The following is a 26516-nucleotide window of genomic DNA, read 5'->3' as shown; positions in this document are numbered from 1 at the left end:
CCTGGGCGCACCTCCCACAGGAATTCTCACTACTGCCCTCAGACACCAGTAGAAACCTCAGGCACAACCCTGCAGCCAGAGACCTGGATGACTGCATGTTCCCTTAGGAGCTCTGTCTGGGTAGCTGCATCAGTCCCAGTGGGTGCTAATGCCACAGGGGATGCAGAGAGGACATAGCTTTCTGTCGGGTGGTCACCACTGCTTGAGCTCCTTGTGGGGTGATTATGACCGGTGGCAGGGGCCTGGGGGCAGGCGGTCTGGCTGGTGAAGCCATAGTCACCCAGCGTCTTGGTGCCCTCCAGCAGCTGGTCATCCTTGCTGCTGCCTGGTCCCTCCCCACACATAGCCCAAGGGTGTTGGGGGCCCAGAAACCCCCTCAGACACCCCCCAGGTACCTTGCAAGCCTTGCACTCCTCTCAGCACATGGCTGCTTGTCATGGTTTAACCCCAGCCAGCAACTAAGCACCACGCAGACGCTCACTCACTTCACCCCCACACCCAGTGGGATGGGGGTGAAAATCGGGAAAAGAAGTAAAACTCGTGGGTTGAGATAAGAACGGTTTAATAGGACAAAAAGGAAGAAAATAATAATGATAATGATAACACTAATAAAATGACAACAGCAATAATAAAAGGATTGGAATGTACAAATGATGCGCAGTGCAATTGCTCACCACCCACCGATCGACGCCCAGTTAGATCTCAAGCAGCGATCCGCCCCCCACGCAGGCCAACTCCCCCCAGTTTATATACTGGACATGACGTCACATGGTATGGAATACCCCTTTGGCCAGTTTGGGTCAGCTGTCCTGGCTGTGTCCCCTCCCAACTTCTTGTGCCCCTCCAGCCTTCTTGCTGGCTGGGCATGAGAAGCTGAAAAATCCTTGACTTTAGTCTGAACACTACTTAGCAACAACTGAAAACATCAGCGTTATCAACATTCTTCTCATACCTAACTCAAAACATAGCACCGTACCAGCTACTAGGAAGACAATTAACTCTATCCCAGATGAAACCAGGACACTGCTGCTGCTGCTGCTAGTGTTGGCTTCCCATGGTTTGTACATGTAAAGCCCTTATCACCCAGCTACAACACCCTTTCAGAATGGTTTAATACAGAACAGTTTTTAAATATATGTTGTCAAATGAAAAGTCTGGTCATTAATCAACTGAAAGACCTATGGCAAAATGCATAAGTCTCAGATTCTATGTGAGTGGAAGCTCCTAGCAGGAGAAGGTTAAAGGGAGAAGTCATGGAGGTATGAGATGGAAAAAATAAATACTTCTGGGCATCCAGAAACAATACCTAAGATCCACAAGTAGACTGTAAAGTTAATTATTGCACATTATTCTGTGAAACCATCCAACTCCACTCCATTACATGCTGAGGGAGGATGTTTCTTTCTAACTGATTAGAGGCTGAAATACACAGCTAGCACTCAGATTTGCAGTGTGGTCCAGCCCATAAATTCCTGTGCCAATACATGGAGGAAAAAATCCACAAATCTGTGTGTTAGAAAAGCATTGGTGTCAGCTGGCTCTGTATCTTCTGATTTCAGAAGGAGCAGGTATTTGACTCATATAATTTTCCTGGTTCCCAAATACTAGGGATATGCACCATTATATACCTATTCTAAAATTACATACAGCCTTATCTTATATAGTTTAGTTCAAAGTGAGTCCAGTGCAAAAGCACATACAAAAGGTTGGTTATTTGTGAACACAGAAATCTGACTTTGGACAGAAGCAATAATAATTATCCATGAATGTTAGGCATGTGATGCATCACTAAACCATACCCCTGTGAGATCGCTGTCCTCCTTTAGAGGAGGCGCTTCCTGAATTGGAGTAGCTTGGGACAACAGGGTACCATCTATGTCCTTTTGCAATTTAGATATTTTAATATTACCCTCAGTGATTGGCATGATTTCATTAATGCCTTCTAGATAGGCGTACCACTTACGAACAGTGGGGTTTTGGGCAATGCCAGCCCATGGCGCTGTACCTTTATGGACTACATCTAGGAGGTGGAAAGGTCCCTGAATGATCACGCTCTGTTCTCTCCTTAGTCATTCCGCCTGTTTCATGGCCCTCACTAGGGACAGCAAACCCTTCTCAAGATCTGAATATCTCATCTCGGTGTCATTGAAAGAGAGGGAGCTAAATTCCAGGCATCTTTCCAGTCCTTCTGGCCCCCTTTGCCATAGGTTGCAATGAGAACCGTGTTCACTAAATCCCCATTCTACATGGATAGCGTCAGTCGGGTGTATGGGAATAGCTGCTGGAATAGCCTCAATTCCTTTACTAACAATTCTAATGCATTTGTATGCTGTTCAGTCCATTCCCATGATTTTCCCTTTCTGAGCAAATTGTATAAGGGACGGGCAATAATGCAAAAGCCAGGAATATGTTTGCGCCAATAACCTAAGGCTCCCAAAACTTGCTGTAACTCTTTTACACTAGATGGGTTTTGTCCTTGTTCTATTTTTTCTAGGGTGACCTGGGGAATAGAGGCAGCTCCTTTAATCCACCAGACTCCCAGGAATTTGACCTCTTGTGCTGGTCCCTGACGCTTTGAGTCTGGAATTTCCAATCCCAATTTGTTCAGTGTATCCCTAATGTTTTCCATGGTGTCTCTCACGCTGTCCGGGCTCGTTCCTCCTATCAGGATGTCTATCAATGTACTGATATACTGTGCTGTCAGATGGAACAGGAATTTCTGCTAAAACTTTAGCCAAGGCATTGTGAGCAATAGTGGGGGAGTGTTTATATCCTTGTGGGAGCCTGTTAGAACTGTACTGGATTCCCCTCCACGTAAAAGCAAACTGCGTTTTATCTTGCTCAAGGAGAGGAATCATGAAAAACATATCTTTAACATCTAAGGCAGCCATCCAGGGGTGAGCAGCTCCCTGTATCAATGTCACTATCTCCGCAATGTTTGGAACTGCGGCAGTTAAAGGTGCAATATTAGCATTTAACTGTCGATAATCCACAGTAAAACGCCACTGCCCGGTCGGCTTTTTTACTGGCCACACCGGTGAATTGTAAGGCGAATGAGTCCTTTTAACGATGTCCCTTTCTTCCAATTCTGCTACCACCCTGTCAGTCCCTGTAAGCGCTGCTGCTGGCAATGGATATTGCCGAACATTGGTGATCTTAGAGGGGGGGGTAAGGATATGGATGTCTCTAACAAGCTCACTCTCACTATGCCTGATCCAGTTTCCTGTCCTGCAAAACTCCACACTGTTCCATCTGGGAGTTTCCATAGTCGTCCACGCAGTATATCAAATCAAATCCTAGAATGTCAGTGTGCGCAGCACCAACTAATACTTCTGCCCTGGTTAGTCTTTGGTCCCCTGGCAACCAGAGAGTAATTGTCGCAGTAGGGCATTCTTTTACCACTCCCTCAATTCCTGTGAATTTAACCCTACGTCAGCCAGGTCTTAAACCAAGGGTTTGTGCTGTTTCGTTAGTGACTACTGACATTTGGGGCCCGGTATCAATGAGAAAGTTTGCCAATACTTTCCAAGGTCCAACAGGGATGGCAATAGTAGGTTCAGAATGTTTATCAGAGAGCCATTGAATGGATAATACCTGCCGGACAGGGTGGCTCACTGCCCTCCCCGGGGATGCAAGTTTTTTGGCTGGGATTCTGCCCGATCAATCAGATTATATTCTGGCGCAGCAGGTGTGCTTTCCTTATGGATTGGGGGGGGGTTCGGCTGGGTAATTTTTCCCAGCGGGGTTGTTCTTTTTATCCAGATTTCGAATCAATGCATGGAGATCCTCTATAGAAGCACCGCGTAAAATGTGTCGGGGTATACCCAAATCTAGGGCTTTACGCCGCAACTCACCCCGTTCCTTGTTAGGCTTGAACCTCCTATCGGATTTAGGGTTTTGGGTATAAATTTGGTGAACTCGCCGGGCTGGATCAGGGGGCTTTCCACTAGATGAACTGACCCAGCCCATCCGGCATCCGTACCTGTCTATTTCTTGTACGAACTCACTCCAGGTGGGTATGGGGTTGAGCTGACCTCGTCTACGACCATGATCAGCATTCCCCCGAGCAGCTTGTATGCAATCTTGGGCATTTGCTACAAACATCTTAAGACAGTCAGAAAGGCCACAAATGAGGGGAGTTAATCATGACGGATCTATGGGAGCTAACATTGGGGATTTCCTCAATATATCTCTGTCATATATGGCTTGTATGCAGGCTGCTTTCTGTATTGGAGTCGGAGTAGTTTGTAGCTTTAATCTCCGGTGGCTCTCCTCTCTCCTGAGGATCTATACGACCTGCCCAGTATACAGTGCATGCAGTTAAGGAATAGCTATGATTTCCTGGTGTGGTAGTCAAGAATACTCCTGGGCCCCAGTAACCTCCGGCTTCCTCCTCACTCAACATAATACGGTCCCCCCCCTCATAAGAGAAACTCGCCACACATACTCAACCTCCGATTCTCCTGACCGCCTTGAGTATTTCTCCTGTATTTTGGCCAATTCTGCTGGTGACCACGGAATTGTACGCACAGTGGTGTGAATCTCATCATCACTATTAACAGCGGTATTGGTTTTAATCAGGGGGCGTAAGGGAATCAATTGAGGTTCGGAATCGGGGGGTCCCTTCAATCTCATCGTCGTCACTGTCAAACCAGATGTCTCCATTCCATTCCTCAGAATTCGCATAACGCATCAACCTACGAATCTGCCTGACCGGAGCAGAGGGTAGCATCTTATCTGGTAGCTGATTCATCCTTTCCATTACTTGTTTAAGGTGACTATTCTCATTCACGAGTTTATCAACTCGGGCTCCTAGTTTTTCTCCTGTCTCCCTTTCAAAAGCCAATGAGGATTTCAACACCTCATTTTCTGATTTCGAAGCTGCATATTCTACATCAGAAATTTGTTTGGGAGCAGGGGTTTCCTTAGCTTCTTGCTGAGCACAAGATAAACAGGCTCCTAAAACAGTACAAATGACACCTTTACCTTTCCTCCTTCTAATCCTTTGCGTAGCCTGACATTGCTCAATGCGCTCTACCGCTTTCTCCTCATCCTTCCAAAACTTTTGGGCCTACTCCTTCCTAGCCTGGGAAGGGGCACAATTATATTTTTGCAGCAGTTTATCCATGGCAATCCTGCTGACTATGCCAATTTTCTGTTGTGCTAAAGAGTAAAGGAATTCAGCAGAAAATAAACCCCCTTGCGTTCCAGCTTATCCTCAGATGTCAGAGGGGTTTGGGGGCGGCTAGGTTTGGTTTCTGAGTAATGTCCAATTCAGTGCTATAAGTCCAGTCACATCCAATATGCTGAACTATCATGATGACGGATGCACTTATAGCACACTGCACTCTTGGCTTAGCCGCGTTCAACGCATGAGAATTACCAGACTTAGGGAGTTTGGTTGCGTTAACGAACTATCACAGCTAGATTAATGAGCAGCGCAGTTTATTAAAGCAACAGTACAGGCTCTTGGATTTCCGGTGATAAATACACTGGCTGCAAAGCATGTGCAAATGATAATACAGTCAACTACAAGTGCATTAAATTATGAAAGAAAAGAGCTCTAAAGAATTCTAAGTTTCCTGGGGAAGCACTCAGTACAGCTGAGTGTTCGAATCTCACCCAATAGGCGTCCCTATTGGGGGGAAGAGAGGTTCAGACCATCGACTGACCCCAGAAGTCAGTGATGTCCTCCCAACTTGTCTATGATGGTATCTTCCCTAATAGTCTTCCTCTTTTGGGGTCTTTTAGTCCTATTTTTCCTTTTAGGTGGAGCTTGAGTGACTCTAGTCATACATACCTTTACTTTGATTGGTATAAAGTTCTCTCACTTTGCTTTTAAAGGTATATGCTAGAAAAAATTCAGAGCACATGCTCCGTGGGGGGGGTGGTCGCACCTTGGAGGTGGGTAACTTTTGGGATGGAGGTGTGTTTTGGTATTGTAATGATATTATAATGAGCAAAGTTCACCCAAAGGACATGGTGTTGCATGTCAGTACCCCGGAACTGGGCATGTGTGATATAAATCAGTAGTAGGGCATTAGGTCGACAGAACGCCCATTATTTCACCTCCTTGCTTCAGTGGATTCAATGCAGGGACCAACCATTCTTGTTCTTATCATTCCAGTTCCCTATCCCTGCAATCACAGAGCCTGGCCGCGGCATCTCTACTCCGCTCCACCCTCTGTGTTGTTTCTCAGAGTCAGCATACCAAGCTCCCCTGGTGTTACTAACATCTAAAGGTGCAGGTTATGTTGCTTAGGGAACTACCATGGAACCAATTCTTTACGTGTCCACTGCATTCAACCCTGGAGGTTCACCTTCCCTTGGGTGGGGGGGTGTGTGTCATATCGATAAGTCACCTCCAGCAATCACTCCACAGCATGCTATATGGTGTATATCCCCTGTTCTTCCTGGAACTTCTAATGTATCCCTCTAAAATGGTAAAAGATTCATCTTAGCCTAGGGTTACCTATATTCTAGAGAAATCTTTTATCCTCATTTTCACTCATGGAAAGCTTTTATACAAGAAATAAAGAATTGTGAAAGTTATGCACTAGTAATATTATTTAGTCTAGATGAATAGCTCCCAGAGCACATCATTAAACTTTCTTCCATTACTTTTTGTTTCTTCTCAAGTTAATGAGGCCCAGCATATTCAAAATGGTCTGTGCTATGAATCAAATAAGCACCAGAAATTCACTAGCCCTAGGAGAGGTTTGGGAGAGCAACATCCCATGCCCGGTAAGAAGGCATTATCTCATGGAGAGCAAAATGCCTGCAGTAAATTTATCTTACACTGCTTAGGTGAATTTTTGTGTGATAGAGCGTTGTTGGAGAGAAATATGGGAAATGCTGAACTGGGCCGGAGGTTCACAGAGGTCCTTGCTGCCATGGGGATTTTTTTGTAGAGACCACTAGGCAGGAAAGCATCACACTGCCACAGAGTGGGAGGGAGCTTCCAGTGCTTACAACTACTCTGCTGCTCTGGCAGGGGGTTAGTCAGCTCTGCCGCACTTTCTTTGGCATCACTCTCTTAAGAAAATAAAGATATACTTTTTTTCTCTTTGGAAAAATACGATTCGGCCTGGAATAATGAAACTTCGACTTGTTCAGTAATTTGTTTGTGGGACTCTTCCCTCTGGCACTTCTGGGGTTACTTTGCTGTTTGTTACTCCCCAGGACAGTCTTAGTAAAAGTAATGGGCTTCCTTAGCATGGCTTTTGTACAAAAACAAGTGAATACAAAGTTTGCATGTTCTTGGCCATATTTCTTAATGGCTTCTGATTTTTTTTAACTAAAAGTCTCTGTCTTTCCTCTCTTTGGTGGCATGGTGTTCCTCATTAAAGCTTGGAAAGGGACTAGCAAAATGTGATGCAGGATATCAAAATGATGCCTGGACATTCTTTTAATATCTCTAATAGTAGTGTTGTCCCACAAATGGGGTTCGTTTGCCCAGTGTGCAAGCCAATGACACACAGAGTCAAGGTATTTTCAAATTGATTTCATTGATGTGCATGAATGGGTGCCTGTCTCAAGACAGCACACCCTTGTCTCAAAAATTCTCATATTTATACACTTAACTAATACATATTCATTGTTATTTTCCTTAATGATTGGTTCTTTCTTCTTTGCCCCTCATGTAAATTCATGCGCAGACTCTCTCCTTCCTTCATTGTCTTCTTTTGAGTAGGTGGTATCATTTGAGTAGGTGGTCAATGAGTTGGTGGTCGCAATCTCCTCCTGTAGAAATTACCTTTTACCTACTTCTTCCTTAATCTTGGCAGTTCCAAGCAGTTCTTCAAGGTTTATTGACCAGACCACAATCCATTACCTTTTCTGACATGAACATAAAGCCCCATTGTCTAGTAGTTAGTTCCTAAACCCTAAATCATGTCTAGTTATTGTTTTCCTATTTTAAATATTAACTGATGGGGGCTCTACACAGGACTTTAGCAGTTCCATGGTTATTTCAATCATATTATACATATTAATTGATAACAGTAAGGCCACGACAATGTATAGCTTCTCTAATTTTATTAACATTCTTTCAAGTGTGGTGCCATGCCCCTTGTTGCTGAATGTTCTATCTGATTCTCAGGACAGGTAGCTGAAAGAACTGTTCCTCTGATAGCCTGAAAACTCATGCACACTTACATCTATCTCATTTATTCCTGGTATAAATCTGTTTATCTCAGTGAAGTTACATTAGGGATAAATTTGGCCCACTGTCTCTATGCTTTTATAATATACCTATCAACTTTTTACCACTACCTATCTGCACCTTTACTGTATGAAAAATTACAATATTCCTGCACATGCTATCATTTCCTCCATCACAAAATGTCCATTTAAAAGCTGTTTTATTCTTTTGAGTAAATAAGTGCCTTGTTTTAAAATAACAGCAAAAAAGTAAAATTAAGCCTCTGAGCTCAGTAATGCATGAATGACAAATCTGTTGTAGTTTGGAGCATATTTTAATAAACTTTTTAAACCTCTTATAGAAAATTTACATATGTTCAGAAAAAATATTGGACACTAGGAAAGTGAGCAGCATGATTTATTTCATATTCTATTGGCACAGTTATGTTTATACAGACATAATAGATTTCCTAGCTTCTGATTTGCTATCACACAAGTTCATATAATCTTAAAAGTTTTAAAACTTATTTCTGTTTAGGGATTTTTCTAAAGCTCTGTGAAACAAGTTTTGTTACTCTGGGCTCAAACTAAGATTTTACTTTGTTTTGCTCTCAATTCAAGTTAAAATGTTTGAAATTACTAAATCATTAAATTCAAATGGTTTAAAAAAAAAAGAATTCACAACCCAAACACCTCTAAACCTGGCTGGAGACAAAGCTGAGATTTGCTTGGCCTTTGAAAAACTTCTGTTGTGCCTGGCACATTAAAATCGAAAACGTGACAAATTTTGCATGATGTCGCATTATGATGTGGATGCTTCATATACCTCTATTTTTTTGATTTTTCCTTTCAAAGGTTTTTAAAATAAAATTGCCACATCTTGTAACAAAATCAAAATTCATATTTTATGTCTACATCATAGTCAAAACAACACAGCCTCAGAAACCTTGAGATGAGGCTTACTACTGTGCAACTGAATGCCTTCTAAATTTTTTGCCAGTTAGCCACTGTGTTTACATGTTTTATTGAACTAATAATCATATTTTGCCATAGACGTTTTTAATTTCAGTATCTTACAATTTAGAATACCCAATTATTACAAGTAATGGGGTGAATCTTATGAAAAAGTCTTGCAGATCTGAATAGGGTTCAGCCCAGTTGGGTTGTATGAAGAGGTCAGAGGTTCTATATGGCAACCTGTTTTGTATCATGTATGTAAATTACGGTGGAAAGCTATAAGGCTAAATAAATGTAAATGAGTGCAGTTTGTATTGGCTTTGCGTGGCAAGGTTTTGGTAGCGGGGGGGGGTTACAGGGGCGGCTTCTGTAAGAAGCTGCTGGAAGCTTCCCCTGTGTCCGACGCAGCCAATACCAGCCGGCTCTAAGACGGACCCGCCGCCGGCCAAGGTCGAGCCAATCAGCGATAGTGGTAACGCCTCTGTGATAACATTTTTAAGAAGGGAAAAAAAGTTGGGACAGACGGGAAACGGCAGCCGGAGAGAGGAGTGAGAACATGTAAGAGAAACAGCCCTGCAGACACCAAGGTCAGTGAAGAAGGAGGGGGAGGAGATGCTCCAGGCCCTGGAGCAGAGATTCCCCTGCAGCCCATGGTGAAGACCATGGTGAGGCAGGATGTCCCCCTGCAGTCCATGGAGGTCCACGGTGGAGCAGATATCCACCTGCAGCCCGTGGAGGACCCCACACCGGAGCAGGTGGGTGCCTGAAGGAGGCTGTGACCCTGTGGGAACCCCGCGCTGGAGCAGGTTCCTGGCAGGACCTGCGGATCTGTGGAGAGAGGAGCCCATGGAGCAGGTTTTCTGGCAGGACTTGTGACCCCGTGGGGGACCCATGCTGGAGCAGTGTGCTCCTGAAGGACTGCACACCATGGAAAGGACCCATGCTGGAGCAGTTTGTGAAGAACTGTAGCCCGTGGGAAGGACCCACGTTGGAGAAGTTCATGGAGGACTGTCTCCCGTGGGAGGGACCCCATGCTGGAGCAGGGGAAGAGTGTGATGAGTCCTCCCCCTGAGGAGGATGAAGCGGCAGAAAATAACATGTGATGAACTGACCATAAACCCCATTCCCCGTCCCCCTGTGACGCTGGGGGGGATAGGTAGAGAATCTGGGAGTGAAGTTGTGCCCGGGAAGAAGGGAGGGGTGGAGGGAAGGTGTTTTGAGATTTGGTTTTATTTCTCATTACCCTACTCTGGTTGATTGGTAATAAATTGAGTTAATTTTCCCCAAGCTGAGTCTGTTTTGCCTGTGAAGGTAATTGGTGAGTGATCTCTCCTGTCCTTATCTTGACCCACAAGCCTTTTGTTATATTTTCTCTCCCCTGTCCAGTTGAGGAGGGGGAGTGATAGAACGGCTTTGGTGGGCACCTGGCATCCAGCCAGGGTCAACCCACCACACAGTTCTGTTGAAGTATTTTAGGAATCTGGCTCCAATGTAGAAAATGGTGTTGCACATGTAAATCTTCGTATAGAATTTTCTGTTTGGGATAGAATTTGAGGTTAAATTCTGTCAGATTAAGCATCTCTTTCCAAAACAAACTAATGTAAAATAACTTTAAAAAAAACCTTGATGAAAACTCATCAGGTGTTTTTGAATTATCTAAGGCTTTTCCATAGATATCTATAATTTTCAAGTCTCACTGGTGAATATCATTCCAAAGCAATGAATTCTGACTAGAGAGTAGACTTTAGTAAAGTTTAGCAATGCATTCTTGCAAGGCAGGTGATGTTAATCTGTAGTGAGAACCATTATAATAAACTAGCTGTAAAGAAGCAGGTGGCTAGAGTTCCAATAGACCTGCATGAGCATGTCTGAAATCATTTTCCACACCAAAATGCGGGTACCTCATAATATAGAGCACCCAGATAGTGCATAAGGCAGGTACTTTATTGCCAGCACAGCAGCTGTTTCCTGCTAAGCAACTGGGCAGTGCAGTCTATTCATCTAAGCTAGTTTCAAGAGAGTTTATTTTAATCCCCTTCAGTGTCAGCACACGCATGACTCACAAAATTCACTATGGAACCTGCTGGGCACAGCAGACTTCAGTGGATAGCAGTGCTGTGCAGCACATATCCACAGAACCATATGGATTACACATACACACCGAGGGAGCTGCCCTTTGCTCAGTGGAATGGTCTCTACAAGAATTTCTAGCAAAGCCAGCAGCCGTTTCACATGGCCTTAAATTTCTATATGCACAAAATCAAGCCTGCAATGCCAAGAAACACAATTTTAAAAAGAAAAAAAAATTTTAAATGTTTAATGTTGAATGTTTGTGAAAGTATCTTAAAAGCCCTGCTTGGCATGATTCTTATAACTTTCGTGTTATAATTTTGACAGACATAAATGCTCCCTAGTAGGGCTACAGAACAATCATATCTATCCCTCTCATTTAACCCCACTGCTGTGGGAATAGGGCAGGGAAAAGTACAAAGAAAAGAGGCTCTAGTTAAGCTGATGATTAAAGGTAAGACTACAAAAAGGAAATAAAGGAATTCTTCTGCTGTACCTGTGTACAAATAGCAGTAGATCTGTAAGGGCTTTTAACTGTATTAGCCAATGTTTTGCTTTGTTTTATTAAAAATTGGAGCCTGGGGTTCAAGACCAATTATAATGCCAAGTCATGGCATTTGGCTTCTACATGGTTTCTCTAGTACTTCTTATATTAGAATGGGAAACACAGAAGTTCAATAAGAAATGTAGCTACCATGGGCATGAAACGTTAACATTATAGTGATACTTATTATATAAAAAGTAGAAAGAGCTTCTCCTTTACACAAAACTGTGGCCACCAGTGAGAGAAAAAAATCTTCTTGTGCTAAACCTCAGTTACTGGTGCTGCTATTGCTGTTTGTCTACCTGTATGGCAAGCCACAGACTAGTAGTTTGATTTGGGAGACCAAAGCCTGGTTCTATTAGAACTGATGGCAAATCTGACTTTGAATTCAAGAGGACAGGATTCCACTCAGGATGCTTACAAAAGGGAAAGGGGGACAATTTTCATAAGTCTGTTAGTCCACCTTTCATCAAATGTGGGTGCCAAATTAATGTGTAGTGAAATAAGCTGGCTTAGTTTAAGCACATAGTTGCATTTCAGTTAGGTAGTTCACTTCATAATTCCTACCTAGTGTACAGAAACTTTTGTAAGCAACACTGTGTTGTGCGTGTGCATGCACCTGATACAGGCACAGGTCTTTGTCATTGGGATCCCTTCAACTAATGCTGAACACACATCATGGCTTCCTTCTGCTACCTTCTCCAAACTATTACTAAAGATTGTCTATTCTTTTATACCCTTTTTTCCCCAAACAGAATACTTTTTCCTACTCATTGAATAATCTTAGCATAATATCTAGTCTAAACCAATCAGAAAGTTTTGATGCTATCTCCCCAAAATTAGACTTGGCCCTTTCTCTTTAGGCCCAGATGAAAACATTTTTATTCTCTCTTGTTCCACATCTGCTTTGCAGGATAATATTTATTAAGAATAGTAATTTCACATGGTATTTTTAAAATTTATTATGTGACCTTTCCTTGAAAACTGAACATTAGCTTTAAAACAAGATTGAAAATATTTAGAGTTCAAAGCATAAAATAACATTCATAGGTCTTATCACAAAATGCTCATCTGGAATGTAGAAAGTTGACAAGGATTATAAGGATTAAAGCCTTTCCATTGGCATTTGAGGACACTGGTTCAGGCTCTTTGAGAGTCTTGCTGTATTTCTATAATTTCTGTCAGACAACACCACCCTCCGCCCCCCCCCCCAACTGTATATAAGTTTGTAGAAAAGGTATCTTTTTACATATTTGTAAACCTGACTTTTCATAAGCAAAAATAAAGAGATGGATTCCCCTCTGGAAGAGTGGTATCCCTTATCTGATACAGAGCACCATCTTGCATGACTGAGGGTCACAAACCTTTTCCCAAAAAGACCATTCTACACACTGCCATGGTTTAAGCCCAGCCGAAAACAAAGAAGCACCATGAGGCCACTCGCTCACTCTTCCCCCCCATGGTGGGATGGGAAGGAGAAAATACAAGGACAGGCTCATGGGTCGAGATACAGACAGGGAGGGATCACTCACCAATTATGGTCATGGGCAAAAAACAGACTCAACTTGGGGTAAAAAACAACCAAAATCAATTTAATTTGTTACCAATCAAATCAGAGCAGGATAATGAGAAATAAAACCAAATCTTAAAACACCTTCCCCCACCCCTCCCTTCTTCCTGGGCTCAACTTCACTTCTGATTTTCTCTACCTTCTCCCCCACAGCAGCACAGGGGGACAGGGAATGGGGGTTGCGGTCAGTCCATCACACATTGTTTCTGCCACTCCTTCCTCCTCAGGGGGAAGACTCCTCACTCTCTTCCCCTGCTCCACCATGGGGTCCCTCCCACGGGAGGCAGTCCTCCAAGAACTTCTCCAACGTGAATCCTTCCCATGGGTTGCAATTCTTCACGAACTGCTCCAGCATGGGTCCTTTCCACAGGGTACAGTCCTTCAGTCACACACTGCTCCAGCACGGGCTTTCTCATGGAGTCACGGCCATCCACCTGCTCTGGCGTGGGGTCCTCCATGGGCTGCAGGTGGGCATCTGCTCCACCATTCAGCTCCATGGGCTGCAGGGGGACAGCCTGCTGTCTCACCACGGGGTGCAGGGGCATCACCTCCTCCGGCACACCTCCCCCTTCCCCTTCTTCACTGACCTTGGTGTCTGCATAGGTGTTTCTCTCACATTCCACTCCCCATTCCACTGCAGGTTCCCCTTCTTAAATATGTTATCCCAGAGGCGCTACCACCGTCGCTGATTGGGTCGGCCTTGGCCAGAAGCTGGTCTGTCCTGGTTTCAGCTGGGATAGAGTTAATTATCTTCCTAGTAGCTGGTACAGTGCTATGTTTTGGGTTCAGTATGGGAAGAATGTTGATAACGCTGATGTTTTCAGTTGTTGCTAAGTAGTGTTTAGACTAAAGTCAAGGATTTTTCAGCTTCTCATGCCCAGCCAGCGAGAAAGCTGGAGGGGCACAAGAAGTTGGCACAGGACACAGCCAGGGCACCTGACCCAAACTGGCCAACAGGGTATTCCATACCATGTGACGTCCCATCTAGTATATAAAATGGGGGGAGTGGGGGCGGGGGATCACTGCTCAGGGACTAGCTGGGTGCCGGTCGGCAGGTGGTGAGCAATTGCACTGCGCATCATTTGTACATTCCAATCCTTTTATTATTGCTGTTGTCATTTTATTAATGTTATCATTATCATTATGAGTTTCTTCTTTTTTGTCCTATTAAACCGTTCTTATCTCAACCCACGAGTTTTACTTCTTTTCCTGATTTTCTCCCCCATCCTACTGGGTGGGGGGGAAGTGAGTGAGTGGCTGCGTGATGCTTAGTTGCTGGCTGGGGTTAAACCACGTGTGGCAGTACATCCCGCCCCCCCATCCTGCCAGCAGGAAACAAAACTTCTCCAGGAAGGGAGAAGGGGAAGGAAACCCTGGAGGCTGCAGGTTGAAATTTGAACTGGCCAATCGACATGTGCCAGGTACACCGAGGTGACCCTCCTAGCCAATAGAATTAAATGACCACAGGTCAGATTCGACAGGGGTATAAACGGGGTCCTGCCAGAGGACACGTCGGCAGTCCTCCTCGGAGCAGCGGCTCTGCAGTCGGGGACTCCCCCTCGGGTCGGGGCACCGCCTGAGGTAACTCCTCGAGGGAGAGAGCCCTCAGCTTTTAGGTGAGTGATACGCGCGTTTTGAGCCATCACTTTAAATCTTGGGGATTCTTAAGTCGGCCGTGTAGTATTAATTCTCTTTACATCATTGAGCCTGTGGTTTTATAAAATGTTACCGGACTTCTAACTAACTTTGCTGAAGAATAAATCTGAGTTTTAACACCTGTTGGATTTGGTTAGTTGCGCATCCGTAACATTTTAAATTGGCGTAGTCGGCAGGATGGTGTTAATGGAGGAATTATTACGGAGGCACGGCTGCAGCCCTTTCCCCCAGGTCTGGACTGGGCGAAGGAGAAGTGGTCCGACTCGGCAGCGGTCGTGGAGAGAGTAGAACTGTGCCGCGGAAGTAGTCCGCGAGACAGCAAAGGCAGCGTGTGGGCCCTCCTGGGCGCCTGCTGGATTCAAGCACAGAACCGAAAGAGTGATTCTGCTAAAAGGCAAGGGGAAATAGATTGTCTGAAGGTGGAATTGGAGGAAAGGGACGTGCGGCCCCTTATTGAAACAGAAGGGCACGCGGGTCCGCACGGTGGGAGCCCCCGGAGCGCTGTTTGCACGGCCCCTCGGTCGGGACCCGAGCTCGGCGAGTTGCAAGCTAAGTTTTCGCGCAAGCCGGGCGAAACCGAACCTGAGTATTTGTGGAGAGTTTCTCTAACGGGGGAGGATCGGATACTGTTGAGTGATGATGAAGCGAGAGGTTACTGGGGACCGGCAGGTGATCAGTCGATAACATCCCGAGTAGCTTACTGGGCTGGGGGTGTGGATCCCAAGGAGAGAGGAGAATCTGTTACTATCCGGGCAAAGGGACTGTCGGAGTTAACGGAGGGCAGCAGGAAGGTCCGCCCAGCCGGTTGTAAACCCCGCCCCGAGCGGTCTCGAACTCGCGGTCGGTCGGGTCGGAACTGCGGTCCCGGAAGGGACGCTCTCTGGCGGAAGGCACCGGCACTGGGGGCAGCCCGAGCCGTGCTGCCCGGGCAGTCCGCCGGCGGCATCCGGGAGTGGGATTGCTGGAGGGGAAAGCTGGAGACCAAAGGGAAGCGCCAGCAACCCCGCCCCCTCGGGAAGAGAAACGGGACCCTTTCGCGGCACTGCGAGAGGAACTGGAAGGGCTAAAAACTACGAGCTGCGGTTTGGGGTTCAGGCTGCCCAGTCCGCATGGTGAATACCTGCCAATGGTCTGCTGATAAGGAGCCTTATATACGCATTCCTGTGGGCCCAAAACAGATAAGTTTGGAATTCTTAATCGATACAGGAGCCCAAATTAGTGTTTTAAATGATCTACAAGCTAGTGAGCTGGGAATTAGGCCATCGAGAAAGGCTATAAACATTAGGGGAGTAACAGGGGCGACAGAAAAATGCCCCATAGCTCGAACCCAACTTTGGCTACCTGGGGGAAAAAAGAATGACAGCTGTGGAGGTGGCTTTAAGCCCCTATGAGGGAAATATACTGGGATTTGATGTGCTGGCAGGCAGGCAATGGGACCTACCCAATGGCAGGGTGTGGAGCTTCGGGGGCAGGGAGGCAGAGGCTATTCATGTGAGAACCTTGCAGGTTGCTCCTGCACTACCGCAATCTAAGGTAACCTGTGTCCCTCAATACCCACTTCCAGCTGCGGCCAAATGGGGCATTTTGGAAGTAATTAATGATCTGGAGAAAAGAGAGATCATCAGTCGCACATGTTCTCCTTACAATTCCCCTGTTTGGCCAGTCCGTAAATCAGATGGAAGGTGGCGACTAACAATTGATTATAGGAGATTGAATAGTAATACCCCACCATTAACTTCTGCTGTCCCAAGTATCAACTCAGTACTAACAGCAATACAGGCTGCAGCCCAGCCATGGATGGCTGCTTTAGATGTCAAGGATATGTTTTTTATGGTTCCCCTAAGGGAAGAGGACAAACCCCAGTTTGCCTTCACTTGGGAGGGGACCCAATACACTTTTAATTGACTTCCCCAGGGATACAAGCACTCCCCTACTATTGCTCACAATGCTTTAGCCAAGCTCCTTGATGCTGTGGAGGTACCACCAGGTGTCCACATCTGTTAATATATAGATGATATCCTAGTTGGTGGGGACAACAAGGAACAGGTAGGGCAAGTGGCTGAGGCCATCTGGAATCTGTTGATCAAGAATGGGCTACACATTCCATCTTCTAAATGCCAAGGTCCAGGACAAGAAGTCAAATTCCTAGGGGCATGGTGGATAGCTGGGGCAGTTGCGGTACCTGATGACGCTCTGTTAGCAATTGAAAAGGGACAGACTCCAAGTAATAAAATGGAATTACAACAGCTGTTAGGTACCTTGGGCTATTGGAGGAAACATATACCAGGGCTTTCAGTGATTGCCCGCCTTCTCTATGACTTGCTCCGAAAGAATAGGAAATGGGATTGGATTTTGCAGCATATGGAAGCCCTCACCACTCTGAAAGATGAGCTTAAGGCTTATCAGAGACTAGGTCCGTTGCACCCACGAGATCCTTTAAGGGTGGAATGGGGATTTGCTGAACATGCCTCATACTGTGGCATGTTTCAAAAGGGGCCACAGGGACCAGCCAGGCCTTTATTATTCTCTCCCACTTCATTTAAGGAGACTGAGCAATGATATTCAGACTGGGAAAAGGGGGTCCTCTCCCTCACTAGAGTGGTTAAGGAGGCTGAAAAGCTGCGTACTTCACAGGATGTTATAGTACAGGGTCCTTTCCCTCTCTTAAATTCAATCCTCAATGGGTCACCTCCTCCGGAGGGAATAGCCCAAAAGGCCACAGTAAGGAAATGGTATGCATACCTAGAAGGGATAAGCCAATTGCTCCTGCTAAAAGAGGGTCCGACTAAAGTTTTCAAACTACAACAACCTGTAAACCCTGACCCAGCCTTGCTGGGTCAACCGTATAAACCTTCTCCGATTGAGGAGGCACCCGAATTTGTGGCAGGCTCAGATGTGCAAGGAGTGTGGTTCACAGATGCATCTGCCCATCGAGTGGGATCAAAGTGGCAATATAAAGCAGTGGCATTGGAGATTGGTACTGGGAAGACAGTCGAGGAAGAGGGTGAAGGTAGTGCACAAGTAGGAGAATTACGGGTTTTATTACTGGCCATAGAGAATGGTGCTACCATTGTCTATACTGACTCTTACGCAACCTTTAAGGGTTCTACAGAGTGGCTATGTCAGTGGGAATCTAGTAAGTGGGAAGTAGGTCATGTGAAAGTGTGGAGAACAGAGGACTGGCAATGTCTCCTGGCAATAGGGAGATCCTGACCTTTAAAGGTGGGATGGGTGAAGGGACATGCTTGGGATGGAACCCCAGCTGCGAAATGGAATCAGCAGGTGGACCACCTGACCCAAATCAGGATGGTCACCAGTGAGAAGGAGGATTGGGATAGACTAGCAGAATGGTTGCATATCAAATGAGGCCACTCAGGGAAAGCAGATCTCTATTATGAATGCCGATCTCGGGGTTGGCCAGTGTCTATGAAAACCTGTGAAGCAATTCTTACAGCTTGCCTGCAATGCTGAATAAGGCTTAAAGCTAATCACCCAAACCAAGCTCCGGCCCAGCATATCAGACAAAGCAAGGCTCTTTGGAGCACGTGGCAGGTTGATTACATTGGTCCTTTAAAACCATCTCATGGGAAGAAGTATATTTTGGCAGGAGTGGAAGTGATAATCAGGATTGTCTATGGCAACGGCTGTTGGTACAGCCACTGGAAACAAGACAGTTCAGGTCTTGCGAGAGTGGTTTGGTATTCTACCTACTCCCGAATGCATTCAAAGTGACAACGGATCACATTTCACAGCCACAGTGGTACAAGACTGGGCTCGAGGGGAGGGCATCAAATGGGTGTTTCACACCCCATATTACCCCCAAGCCAATGTTATAGTTGAGCGAACCAATGGCTTGATTAAAAAACATGCTGATGTCTCACGCCACAACTGGGACACGCGATTACCACAGGCAGTTTTTACCGTTAACAACCGATGGGGAAATTATGGTAATCCAAAAATTCGAGCATTCGGTCCTACGGAACCATTAAGGGGCAAGGATTTTATTCCAGGCGACCAGAAACATCAGCTCCCACAGGAGACATACGTGGGCCAATCCGTCATGGTGAAACTGCCCTCCATTGATATTGTTCCTATGACCTTAGCAAAACCCAGAGGCCTGCATGCCTGGGAAGCTTTGAATGGAAGTGGAAAGACTCACCGTATCAGTGCCCGGTGGATAATACCAGACTTCTAACCCTGTGACCCGGTTTTAAAACCGAAACCTAGTTGTGCTTTTTTACAGGACCATGAAGGAAGGAGTCATTCCAGTCCGTTTGCTGACAGTGATGACTGTGACAGACGTGGATGATGAAGATCTGGATAATAATGTCGTGGCAAAATGATGGACATTAATATCACGAGTCCTTGACCTCACATGAGAGCAATATAACAATTAGAATTGATCACCAGATGTGACTATATCCTCCAACTAACCCATGGGATGACGGGGTGGAGTTGGAATGGTACTATGCTATGCCCTGAAATTCCATCGGGGCAACTGTATGGTACTTGAGGAACATTATTAGAGCACCCTAGAACCGAGTTTACAGCTATCAACCTTAGCCAATGCTACATCTAACAATTTGGGGACTCTCAAACAATCGGTTATAACATATCGGTAAAATGACTATCAAAAATTGGGCTGTATTGGATTAGATGCCAAAGAAAGAGAAGGGTATATGTAAAGTTTTGAACATGTCAATGGACAACTGCTGTGTTCACTCCAAATGTGTCAATGTGGCTTCAAGACTAAATCAATGAGAGAATATGGCAAGAGACTCAGAGGCAATTGCTTCTGCAACAGGGACGAACTGGTTGGGAAAAGTTTTGATATGTTCAGATTTTCTTTCATGGGGTGGGAGACCAGCCTTCTCTAAGCTTTAATAATGCTTGTAGTTATGATTACTGTAATCTATATTGCAATAAGTTCTATCAAACGCTTGGTAGTGAAGCCTGGTCAAGTAATGGTTAAGTATACTCCTTTAAACTGTCCATACACTGAATATTCCTGTGTTCTACATTCCGCTTTGGTTCTAGACCAGAAGGGAATGATGACCCACAATGAGCGTCAAACTCGCCAAACTGCACCCCCTTTTAACTTTGGAGGCAAGAGGTGACTGTACCACCACTCCAAAGAAACCAGTTGAATCATGACTGTGGTCACGGGGTGGATTGTGGCAGTACATCCCGCCCCCCCATCCTGCCAGCAGGAAACAAAACTTCTCCAGGAAGGGAGAAGGGGAAGGAAACCCTGGAGGCTGCAGGTTGAAATTTGAACTGGCCAATCGAGATGCGCTAGGTACGCCGAGGTGACCCTCCTAGCCAATAGAATTAAATGACCACAGGTCAGATTCAACAGGGGTATAAACGGGGTCCTGCCAGAGGACACGTCGGCAGTCCTCCTCGGAGCAGCGGCTCTGCAGTCGGGGACTCCCCCTCGGGTCGGGGCACCGCCTGAGGTAACTCCTCGAGGGAGAGAGCCCTCAGCTTTTAGGTGAGTGATACGCGCGTTTTGAGCCATCACTTTAAATCTTGGGGATTCTTAAGTCGGCCGTGTAGTATTAGTTCTCTTTACATCATTGAGCCTGTGGTTTTATAAAATGTTACCGGACTTCTAACTAACTTTTGCTGAAGAATAAATCTGAGTTTTAACACCTGTTGGATTTGGTTAGTCATGCATCCGTAACACCACGACAGGGTCCGACTTGACGCTGGGGAAGCTTCTAGCAGCTTCTCACAGGAGCCACCCCTGTAGCTCCTCCCCCGCTACCAAAACCCCACTACACAAACCCAATACACACACATAAAAGAAGGAAAGAGTGGAGTTATTTGCCAACAGGGCAGTACCCATGTCATGGTTCAGCTTTGGTTTTTTCTGTTCTTTAAAATCTGGAATAAAGACAAGAAAACTGATGGTGTAATCTCTACTATCTGTGCAATTGCTATTTAAAACAGTAGAAATGTATCTGCTTGCATTACCAATATTTCATAATATAAATGACAAATAACATATATTTCCCTTCATCTCTCATATAATATCACATAAAAATATGTGTGCAAGTATATCTAATGACTCTGGTATCTTCTGCCTGTGGTGTCTTATGCATAATAATTCTCATTGCATTTTGACCATTTCTGGTCTTTGGAGTACTCTAATTATAGTACAAAATGTTTACAATTCTGCTGAAATATGTAAATGATGCAAGACTGAGTGTAATAGGAAAATGCATTTTTTAAGAGAAAAATACATGAACTGACATGATGCAGGAGATAAGTGCTTTTGAGAAAATAATGTCCATGCAACAGAAGGTGGACAAATAATGCAGAGTAGAAAATGAATGCATGTCTCTTCAAAACAGTACAAGCTCTTTTTTGACATGCAAGTAATTCAGTAGGAAGGAAAAAACTAGAACTGAATTTAGCTGATGCAAATGAAATTCAAGTTAAATTGGTTGTCACAGCAAGATGATGTTAACTATGTAAATGTTTACTCTTTATTAAACTGCTATTTAGAATGGGATAAAAATATAAGGGTCTCATTGTCCATTTAAGACTCAAATTGTGCATTTAAAAGCACATATATACGGATTATTCACCCCTCTTCCACCTTTGAGAATTAAATTTAAAATCTCTTCTACTTTTTGCCAGTATTTTCCTGTAATTATAGCTCACATATTGTAGTTCCAGGCTACCAAACCCACCAGGCTTTTCTAGCTAAGCAGGATCCCTTTACATCATTGTTTCAGATACATTCATTCTCTACAATATTATTGGCTGTTTCAGGTTAATTACCAAAATAATTTGCCTGAGAAGTGAGATTTAATTGTTTTACAACTACCCCTGTGAAGTACAATAGGGATTACAAGTACTCATTGATTATACTATTGGTTAGAATAAGGAACTCTCATTCTAGCATTTCTCATTCATTTTGTCATTGCATTCTCTTTGAAAGAGACCAAATGGGTCCCAGAAGGTGAAAGCAAAGAAACCTAAAAGGCCCCCTTTGATGAATGACAATATGACAGCTGCCCTCTCCCTGTTTTTGGAGATTATAAACCTTATTAAATCATGTTAGCTATTGATTGAGAGTGAGCTAAACTAAAACCAACAGTAGCAGCATGGATCAGAGAACAGTGCTTTCATAAATGGGCACTGAACACAGCTAAGCTTTCCCGTCCTTTTGCTGTGTGGGTGTTTTTTAAAAAAAACTATTTACTTTTGTTTAAACCATTATACAAGTAATTCACATAAGTATACAAGCTTTGTCCATCACAAATAACCGATAGCTGTCCCTATAGTACTAGGAATTCATCTTTTATACAACATTAAAGTTAAGACTCTAGACTTTATTATTATTACTATTCTGAGCAATTGTCACAACTCTCACTGACTTCAGGATGACCTTAATTATAATAAGGCTGGTTTTGAACAAATGGTATGAAAGCATGAAACCATTTGTAAAGATTGCATCTAGAAAATGAGGAAAAAATACTCTTTTTAAAAATCATATTTTATTGTAGGCTACTTCTGTTACTGGCCTGGCATGTTAGCCACTTCTGAAACCCACTACAAAAATTGCCTTCATGGCAATCACCTTAGGATAACTTGAATCTGCCTGCTTTTGAGAAGACCCCTTTAACAAGAGTATGTGTTAATTAACTGTGAATCATTTATTTTTAAAGCATAGTGCATTTCAGACCATGGTAGGAAATAATGAAACATAAATAAATGTACATTTAATCCTATAGGTATTTATCTTCTGATAATAGAGAATCTTAGGCCTGCCTCTGAAGAATTTATTTGCTTTAAATATTTCGCTTGTGATTTAATTTCTGTTTTTCCTACCAGGGGTCTACAGGTGTCCTTTGTCATAGTCAGATCCCTGGATCAAAGACACTGTTTAAGTAAATAAAAGTAGCATAATGATGAAAATAATCTATTTGAAAAAGGTGTCATTGTACTATGATAATTCCTAAATTCAATAAACTGTGTAAAAATTTTACTCATGAATTAATTTTCGCTGAAGGATCAAATCATAGTCCACATAATAATGATATAAATACTAAAGTTATTATTCATATCCTATGAAATGAATCCAGTTTTGATGTTTATTAATAGCCTTATTAGATGGAGTTGCACTATGCTATACGAAAAGCCTCTCAGTAACAAAAATTACACTTCTGGAATAGCTGATATAGTTGTAGAAATTCTTGTATTAGGTCTGGCTGAGATGGAGTTAATTCTCCCCGTAGCAGCTGATACTGAAAAGCCGGTCGAAGAAACTCTCTAAGGCTCGTTTTGGAGTTTTAGAAAGCAGGCATTCTTTATTGCAGCACTGGATGCACGGGGGATAGTTCCACCTAGCATGCATGCCACAGCTTTAGCACTAACAGGTTATATAGAATAACTAATTGCATATTAATCAGATGAGTATACATACACATAAAAATGATTATAACTGATTATCATAGTACTGCCTACATCCGATCATGCGCAATGAAGGATCCATTTGAGTCAAAGGGCTGCTTTTGCGACCACCGACCCATTTGAAGTTCTTGCTGGCTGTCCTTGAAGTCTTTATTCTTGTCCTTGTTCTTTGATCTTGAAGCTTAACGCAGCTTCAATCACATGTGGTCAGTTTCAACATTGTTCTCATCTAGCGTACAGGAACATCTAGTCATAAGAGCCAAGAACTGCCAAACTTAGGAGTAACTACCTCTACTAGTTAATTGCTTGGCTATACTTTTGTCTATTGTTTCAATCATAGTGTTAGTATAAGATTTCTAATGATTATTTACCAAATCTCACTTTTACAGTCACCTAGCAGCAAACTAGTTTCCACAGCTGGTACAAAATATTAAACCCATCAAAATATTTAGACATGCCATACAGAATGTATGGAAATATGCTATCAATTCCCCCCTTTCTGTTTGAGGCTACTAATTCTTTTAGTAGTCTCACTTGAACATAGATTGTGTCACAGCTCGTTTAAGACAGCTAAAAGTGACACAGATTATAACAATGATGATAACTAACTACTTCTCTTGCTTTGTTGGTGTGACAAGGGAAAGCTTCAGGCTACCTAGTAAAGGTATTAACTAGAACTAGGATATATCAATATCCTTCTTTTCGAGGCAATTCTGTAAAATCAATTTGCCAATATTTTCCTGGAGAATTTCCTTGCTTAGTAATTCCAAAAATGATTTTATTATTGGTTTTGGGATTATTACATATACAAATTTCACATCTACTTGTAATTATTCAAATAATTTTTGTCATATTTCTATTCAAATACACTTTTGTAAATGCTTAACAAGGTTTTCTGTTCCTCAGTGTACTTTGTTATGTTCAGCCCGGGCAATTTCTCTCGTTGTTGCGGGTGGGACTATTGTTTGGCCTGTTGGTGTTACAGCCCATCCTGTTTCGTTTTTATTAGCCTGCAATTTAATAATTAATTCTTCATCTTTTTCGTTATAATTTGGAGCATCTTCAGGTAAATTTACACTTTTCTCTAGAACTAGTGCTAGGATGCCTTTTTCTGCAGCCTCTTTCGCAGCTCTATCAGCCAATCGGTTACCTGTTTCAGGGACAGTCCTACCTGACTGATGTGCTTTACAGTGCATTATCGTGACTCCTGTTGGCTTTTGAATGGCTTCTAACAATTTCAGTATTTGTTCTGCATGCTGAATGGTGGTTCCTTGTGCAGATAACGGTCCTCTTTCTTTCCATATCGCTCCATGTGCATGTACTACTCCAAAAGCGTACTTTGAGTCTGTCCAAATGTTGACTCGCTTTCCTTGACTTAGTTCCAGGACTCGAATAAGAGCTATCAACTCAGCCTTTTGGGCAGATACATTCGAAGGCAAAGCTCGTGATTCAATTACCTTCTCAGTAGTGGTTACCGCATATCCTGATAGACGTTTTCCTTCACGGATGAAACTGCTTCCGTCGGTATACAGTTCCCAATCCATTTCTTCCAGTGGCGCATCTCGGAGATGTGGTTGGCTGGAGTAGACTTCTTCAATTGTCTGCAGGCAGTCATGTTCCAGTTCTCCTTCAACTTGATCAGTTGTTAAAAAACACAGCAGGGTTAATGATGGTAGTAGTTTTTAAGTAAACATCATCTTGCTCCAGCAACACCACTTGGTATTTCAGCATTCTACTAGGGGATAACCAATGCCCCCCTTTCTGTTCTAGCACAGTGATTACCATGTGGGGAACGTACGCTGTAATTCTTTGTCCTAGGGTGAACTTGTGAGCTTCTTGGATCAATAGCACAGTTGCAGCGACGGCTCTCAGACAACCAGGCCATCCCAGACTCACATTGTCTAATTGTTTCGAGAAGTAGGCCACAGCTTACCGACTTGGTCCCAGATATTGGGCCAGGACACCCGGAGCTATACCTTTTCTTTCATGAGTAAAGAGTTCAGATGTCTTTGTGAGATCTGGCAGGCCTAGGGCTGGTGCCTCCATTAAGCCTGTTTCAGTTCTTTGAAAGCAGCTTTCCCCGCATCAGTCCAATCTATAAATCCATTGTTTGAGGTTTTGAGCTGCTCGTATAAAGGTCGGACCAGCAAGCCATAATTTGCAATCCACAGGCGACACCACCCAACCATTCCCAGAAATGCTCGCAATTCTTTTAGAGTCTTAGGTTCAGGGAGATGACAAATTGCCTCCTTTCTCTCAGTTCCTAATTGTCTCTGTCCTTTCAGGATTTCAAAACCCAAATAAGTTACTTCTCTCTGGGTTCTTTGGGCTTTTTCTTTTGACACTCGATATCCACTGATTCCCAAAAAGTCCAAAAGGCTAATATTTAACTTTGTGCATTGTTCTTCTGTCTCAGCTGCAATTAACAGATCATCCACATATTGCAACGAGATTCCTTCATTATTGTCTTTCTTCCAAATCTCTAATTCTCGTGCCAATTGATTTCCAAAAATGGTAGGGCTGTTCTTAAAGCCTTGAGGCAAGACTGTCCATGTATATTGTGTTTTTCTCCCAGTCTCAGGATTTTCCCATTCAAAAGCAAAAAGCTCTTGACTATTGGGATCCAAGGGAATACAGAAAAAGGCATCTTTTAAGTCTAACACTGTGAACCATTCTTGTTTCTCTGTTAGGGTTGTTAACAAAGTATTACGATTTGCTACTACCGGATGAATATCTTGTACTATTATTTGATTTATCGCTCTCAGGTCTTGAACCAACCTGTAATCTTTTCCATTAGCCTTTTTAACAGGCAAGATTGGGGTGTTATATTTGGATTCACATTCTATTAACAATTTGTACTTTAGAAATTTTTGTATTATCGGTACTAACCCTTTCCGACTTTCCAGTTTTAGGGGGTATTGTTGAATTCTTACCGGACTCCATCCTGGCTTTAAATCAATTCTCACAGGCTCTGCTCTTTTGGATTTACCAGGAACTTCCCCAGCCCAGACGATTGGAATTACAGCATTATTTACTTCGACTGGTATGATCTTCTGCTTTCGGTGACCGTCCTGTAACAACAAAGCCACTGCTTCAATATGTTTAGTTTCTGGAATTAGAATTTTAATCTCACCATTTTTAAATATAATT

General features: G+C 43.6%; 1 long non-coding RNA gene across 1 annotated transcript; it reads right to left on the bottom strand.

Annotated features, from left to right (window-relative positions):
* Positions 1-234: 234 nt before the first annotated feature.
* Positions 235-14874, bottom strand: LOC121232822. The gene is made up of 3 exons (XR_005931712.1): positions 14837-14874; positions 4954-4959; positions 235-321 (listed from the first exon to the last, which is right to left on the bottom strand). It is a non-coding gene; the product is annotated as an uncharacterized LOC121232822 (long non-coding RNA).
* Between the last annotated feature and the right edge of the window lie 11642 nt (positions 14875-26516).

Source organism: Aquila chrysaetos, chromosome W (assembly GCF_900496995.4).
Source record: "Aquila chrysaetos chrysaetos chromosome W, bAquChr1.4, whole genome shotgun sequence".
Lineage (NCBI taxonomy): Eukaryota > Metazoa > Chordata > Aves > Accipitriformes > Accipitridae > Aquila > Aquila chrysaetos.
Note: the sequence above shows the minus strand (reverse complement) of the source record. Positions and strands in the feature narration are given on the sequence as shown.